Source organism: Cynoglossus semilaevis, chromosome 12 (assembly GCF_000523025.1).
Source record: "Cynoglossus semilaevis isolate Cse_v1.0 chromosome 12, Cse_v1.0, whole genome shotgun sequence".
NCBI lineage: Eukaryota > Metazoa > Chordata > Actinopteri > Pleuronectiformes > Cynoglossidae > Cynoglossus > Cynoglossus semilaevis.
In genome coordinates this window covers 2,750,594-2,757,340 of record NC_024318.1, presented here as the reverse complement: position 1 = coordinate 2,757,340, position 6,747 = coordinate 2,750,594, and the positions used below count along the sequence as shown (strand labels likewise).

The 6,747-nt window shown below is 40.9% G+C and overlaps 1 long non-coding RNA gene across 1 annotated transcript; it reads right to left on the bottom strand.

Moving 5' to 3' along the window:
• Positions 1–4,689: 4,689 nt before the first annotated feature.
• Positions 4,690–5,453, bottom strand: LOC112487855 (uncharacterized). The gene is made up of 3 exons (XR_003051340.1): positions 5,297–5,453; positions 5,055–5,205; positions 4,690–4,949 (listed from the first exon to the last, which is right to left on the bottom strand). It is a non-coding gene; the product is annotated as an uncharacterized LOC112487855 (long non-coding RNA).
• Positions 5,454–6,747: the final 1,294 nt, after the last annotated feature.

Here is a 6,747-nt window from a genome sequence, read left to right as displayed (position 1 = left end):
CCTCCACGGCCCAGACAAACTTCTTACACAGACTTTAACGTCATCAAACACTCATAAAACCTGGTTTTACACTCGACGTTTCACGTTTCACTCGATCTGTTCACAGATCGAGTGAATGTGAATACATTCTGTATGCTAATGTGACACATACAAGGTGTCATATGATCAGCAAACGCCTCATCGGCCAACCAGGTGGCGCCTCGGTCTGTCATTGTAAGTGACAGGTGATAACAGGTCAAACCCACAGGTACAGGTGCACGTGGAGAGATTCCAGGAAATGGGAAGTGAGCACAGGACTCCGTGAGGTTGGCCGAAGTACTGCAGATTAAAAATGTGAGGGTTTTTAACGTGCCTGGAGAAAAACTCAGTAAGTGGGTCACATTTGAAGCAGTTGGGGTGTAAAATAAATATAAAAACAAATATGTTCAGGACATATGGTGACGGAGTTTATCGACATGAAAACAGTTCTCTCAGTTTGTTGGCACCTACTTTTCCAAGTCTTTAGTTTTTTATGTGTTGGACATTTTGTTTTGATTTTTGTTTTGAAGTTTCCAGTTCTACAACAAAGGAACCTGTTTTCTGTGACTCCTTAAACTGTTTAAACACCGATAGAAAAGATGAACAATTTCACTTTTTGCCACCATTGAAAATAAAACACAAAAACACAGACATAATTGATCATACAACTGCTTTCCTCCTCTCAAACACACACGTTTTTTTTTTACTTCTCCCAATATCTAAACAATGCAAACAACCCGTTTTAGTCGACACAAAATATACTCTGAAGTAAAAGCCACATTCAAAAGAAAGAAGAAAGAAAACAGGCAGAAAAGCAAACATTTCTCAAACAAAAGTGAAACCCATCGTCCCTTCACAAACACTCAGCTCTCGTATATATAAACGACAGGACAACTACCAACAGGTCGATGTATTTGTTTCACACCCACTTTTATTTCTGACTAATGTCAAGAAAAATATATAACTAGAAAATTAGCTTTAGCTTAGCTTGACAGTGGCTTCAAGGACGTAGCGTCCTCCTTAACGTCAGTAAAGTTGTAACTGCCCCCCCCCCTCCCCCCACCTCTCTCTGTCCTCTGTAAATGATTTGAACCAATAATAAAGAAGCTCAGTGATGTATATCGGTCGACGTGTCGTGGACTTCCTCGTCTCGTCTCTGTAACCCAACATCCTGAGAGAAAGGCCACACACGCTCACCATGTCCCCGGTGGTCGACACTGAGCACTTTAACCATCGCTGTGGATTAGCTTAAGACTTGAATTATGCAACGACTCTTAAACCAAAACAACACACACACACGCACGCACACACACACACATTCTTGTATCACATGTCATTCTTGTGACATTTCAAATGGACATTTTTTTCACCTCTTTTCTTTTTAATCAAAAAACATTGTCAATTAATTTGGTCAATTAAATTTCTACTAAACAATACCATATGTTTCCCGGGGACGAATCAATCTGTCGGTGCTTCCGGCTTGTTGAACACATGTTGGATAACAAAAATGAATATTATGGTCCTAGTTGTTATGAGCAGGTCTTGCATTGTTTAGAGGCAACAGTCGCTGTTCAGCATTAATGACATCAACTCAGGTAGAACTGAGTTCAACCACTGGTTAAACTGGATGATGTGCTGGTTTAGTTGGATCAACTGTTCATAACCGAGGACATGAAAAAAAAACAAATTTGTTTGTGTGTTTTTATGGAAGCAATAGTGCATCCTATTGGTCAAACCCAGTGCACCTGTCACTCACATTCTTAGTGTATATACATGTATGTGTGTGTGTGTGTGTGTGTGTCCATCTAATTCACATAGACAGTTTAATCAATACGTTCAATGGGACTGAAGTGTCTGAGGTCTGCAGGGATCTTTACCTGGGTTACCATGGTTACACCTGACATGTCCATTCACTTATGCAAACAAAACACTTGACAGTAAACCAGCTGAAGTCAGGAACATACGGCTCCGTGCACGAGTGCAGCATTCACACTTAGTTACACAAAATCCCTCATCTCTGCCAGCCTTGGTCAAACAAACCTACCACGTCCAAAAAATAATCATATATACATATATATAGACAAAAAAAAAATGCAAACCCCGTCCTAACTGACTGTGTTTAGTTCTAGTTGTTAATGTTAACAGAAAAATTAGAATTGAAATATATATCCTTTGAATAATGATAATGTGTCGTTCCCTTAAACTCTCTGTTTTCAGTTTCAGAGTCGTCGTCTGAGAGTACTTCTTTGACTACTTCTTTGACTACTTTAACTTTAATCCCATCCCAATCTGTAACCTAAAATCTAGGCACAGCCTCAGTAGAACCAGTTGTTGTTGATCTGAATCCTCAGAGAAATGACCAGGAAAGAGAAAAACAATGAAAAGTTAAAACACTCCCCATCCCATTAACCACAGGACAAACGTTTGACAAACGACTTCTAGGGAAAATCAACGTTGATCTGAACTAGTGTAGATTTATATGATCAGTCCATGATTTGTTTTTCATTTATCTACTACCTGGAGAAACCCAACCATCAGTACTCAGCACTAACTGCTAATCCTGTGACTGTTGGATTGAAGCACCAGTTCCTTCTTTACTGCCCAGTAGAACCAGTTTATTAATGTGTCACTCTCTAATCATAACCACAACAAAGTCCAGGAAATGAAGTCCTGTCTCAGTACAGACAGTGTTACCACACGTGAAAACTAAAAATGGTCCAGACACACACACACACACACACACACACACACACACACACTAATGTCTTGTCTTTGTCAACCAGTCCTTGGTCTGGAAGAAAAAAAGCTCAAAAACATCCTTACGAATAAAGAACTGACACACACACACACACAGACACACACAGACACAGACACACACACACAGACTGCTGTGGCCCCAGAGAGCAGGCCAGCTGTGTATGTGCTGGAGCACTAACCCCGCCGTTAATTATAAATCAATGGGCCAACTGTAAACGCACACAGAGTGCATCTCTGGCACACACGGCTCCTGCGATGCATGTCAACGTCCGTGGGGTGTGTGTGCCATTTAAAGGGCCGCGGCCGCTGCAATATTTATGGGCGATTATAACAGATGGTCGACACGGTGAAACATTGATACGGCACAATTATAAAAACACAGAGTGAGGAGGAGAGCAGGGTCAGAGCAGAGAGGGATCAACATCAACATCAACATCAGCATCAGCAGGGTTCAGTGTTTGAGATTTGCGATTTACAGGTGAAACAATGACGACCGTCCTGAAACCTTTAACTGGTGGATAAGACATTAAAATCACATCATATGTTTATTTTCTAAATCCATTTTGGCTGAATTGGACGGTTCCGTGGGCTGCATTCGGTCCGCAGGCCGTCTGTTGATGACCACAGTGGATTAACCTGCAGCTTAAGTCCCACTGTAAATGTCCAGAGTTTGAACCATTCAAACCTTCCCAGGTCATCTCACTCAGAGTTGATCGTTTCCTCTCTTTCTCTCCGTGTTCAGTGTACAGCAGCCCATTAAAGAACATTACCAAGCACAGCCTGACCTAAATGCTGAAGCATGTAGGACAGTGACAACACGTGCACATTATTGGCATCAGCATATTAATCTATTATTTAAACACTACAGCGCAGCTCCTAGCCAACAGTGACACTCAGTGTGTCGCAGGCTGCGTTAGTGATATTAAATTAAATTATAATGACGTGTGATTGTCACGGTTAAATATGATTTTCTTTTTTTTTTTTTTTTTAACGTGGCCTGTCAGTGAATGCAATATGTCTCTGTGTCAACAATTCACAGGCGAGCAAACACTCAGGCACGCATACTTGATCGGTCATGCATAAAGAAACACACGTCGCTGTAACTGCAGCATATGTGCATCTTCAGAGTGATCTTAGACACCAGGAAACACGGGGGGGGGGTGGGGAGTGGAGACGATCAAGACTTCTACAAATTATAAATAACTACTTATACAATTATGGCTCTGCACTACTGCAGTACTGCCACTGCAGTCTGTCACAACAGTGGAGGCTCAGAGAGAAGACCAGACCCAGGAAAACCACTCATGGATCCTGAAGGCTTGATGGGAATTAAACTAACTGCTGCCGGAAAAATATTTCAGTTGCATTTTGGTGTATTTTCAGTGCAATTTGAATTAATATCTCAAGAATAATTTGAAGTATCTCACAGACAAATGAGTTCTAATTGTGGTGTAAAGACATTATTTAGTTTTGAAATAGATGAGTGAGGATTGAAGCCTGAGAAAACGACACTGAAATCACTCTGAAGTAAAACATATGTCTCTGTTTATAAAGGAAAAAGAATTACCTATAATTAACTATTTAAAAAATTATCCTACTAATACTAATACTGGAACCACATTTGTGTAATATTGACCAATATGGTGCAAAGATTTGGATTATTTCTCTGCTGCTGTCGAGTCACGGTGGTTTTTGTCAAAGTATTTTTTTTTAATGTCATCTAACTTTATTTTTTTTTTTAACATTTTTGGCCACTTCTTTGAGCTGCACTTTCATCACATTCTTCAGTCATTTTCGTCCTAACATCCGACTACTGTTCAAATGTCTCAAACTTCAAACTAAGAGTCAAGCAGTCGTTTCATATTCGTTGTCAAACCTACGGTCCAGAGTCTTTATTGAACTCAAAGCAGAAAGTCCATCATCTGAGCTTGGATTTGAACCAATAACCTTCATTCAGCATGGCAGCAGATGAGCGTTAACTGCTGCCCCACCGTGCAGCTCGGACACAGATCTGCTCCGCCCAAATCTTCCAGAAATCTGGCCGACAGCAGTTCTAATTTTATCGAAGCTTTGGCACCAGTTCATTCAGGAAGATATTTCTGTTTCATGAATTCACTTCCTGCATTTCCTGGCAGCGATGTCTGTGGTCTACTGGTGCGGTCGGTCATGGAGCACTATCACCAAATTAGTCACCATCAGTTGTTTGGTGTTTCTGACCCTGCTGTTATACCAAAAATATCCGTCTGCACAAAATCACTAATAATGTTTGGGGTCTTTACCTGATCCATCATCCTTCACCCTTCATCAGGTCATCATCGTCATCATCACCGTCAGAATCAGGACTTCAGAGAATTTGTGTTTCTTCTGAGAAGCAGACCTCAGTCTCAGCTTTGATATCTCTGCCATCGAGTCTTCAGGCGCCAAGGACTCCTAAAAGACGAGAAGTCCATCATTCACTTCAGTCTGTAATAAATCATCGTTGCTCATTCACTGGATCCTGCTGATTGAAATGAGAACTGACTGGATTGATCGTTCCACAGTCAGATCCCTGGCTATTTTTGGAGGCTAAAGAAGCAACGTGTCGAGGTGGCGGAACTCCCATCAGGCCACGAAGAATTTGGACCTTTTCTTTTTATCATATTGTCCACATCCTTATGGTTTATATTTGTCTCTTGGAAGGAATTATTTAATGCCTGTCAAAAGATAATAATAAAAAAAAAAGCTTTTACAAAAACCCTAAAAGAAAGTTTGGTGTTAGAATCAGACCCACAGGACAAAACAATTTTTTTCTGGACATGGAAATTTATGTGAAGAGACACGGACGAGAAACCCTGCAGGTGAGACGTATGACAGTGGACTTCAGTGGAGTTATAAATGTCCTGGCTGTGATTTAAAGACTTCCTCTGAATTTGAACACAACTCCTGCAGTAACAGTATAATATTCCTGTAGATGCAGACGACTCTGCCTTCCATCCTCCTCCGTCTTATTCCACTTCTTTTTCTAACAAAATGAACGGAGTTTGACACTGGAACAGAAGCCCCGGTGTTTTCGCCTTTCAATTTAGATTCATGTTCACCACCACGCTACGTTATTATTTTTCTTTTTGTATCAGGCTCTCGGAGAACTGAACCAACTTTTCTTGAAATTAGGTTAATTAAAAAATAAGAGTCGTAAGAAAAGACAAGTGAGGAGCGGCGAAGAAAGTTTGACTTCAAGAACCAAAGACTCTGGAGAAGAGAGCGAGAGACTGTGGAGGAGGAGAGAGAGAGAGAGAGAGAGAGAGAGAGCAGAGGAGTAATAGTAACAAAGAGTAAAGAGAGGGAGGCTTCCGTCTCTCTCTCTCTCCCTCTCTCAGCCTCTCATGTATATTAATGGCGCTGCGATATGACAATGGTGACACAAAGCCTGTTTACAGGGAGATGGCTGGCTGCAGTCGGGGTTGAAACTGTTTAGCATGCAACTCTGCAGGGATTTATCACGCCGCAGCATGTCGGAGTCTGCTCGACTTAATACAGCCGTACAGCTTTTGGTACAGTGCATTTACATTTCAGGGCTTTTCTGCTTCTGCTGCTGCTGCTGCTTCTTTTTTCCAGGACATTTAGCCGATATGCTTATTCAGAGCAGCTTACAGTGAGAGCAGAATTAGAAATAAATCTCAGGGATCACTCAAGATTACAGGACACACTAGGGGGGATAACAGGTCACTCCTTCATTTGTGGGGTTTCTTTTTCTTTTTGGATAGATTAGACAAAGTTTTTCATTACATTAAAACTTATTTGGGGGAGAGGGGTTTGGGGGGGGCAGACGTAATTTGTCACTTTCTGATGTCATTGAGTCTCTGTGAAGTTTTTTTCTTAATTAATCTACAAAATTACATATTTGTTGTGATTGTTCGGTTGGACTTTTTAATAATCTAAATGTAACGTAAACAAAGAAACTGTCATTAAAATGTAAGTTTTTTTTACCCAGGT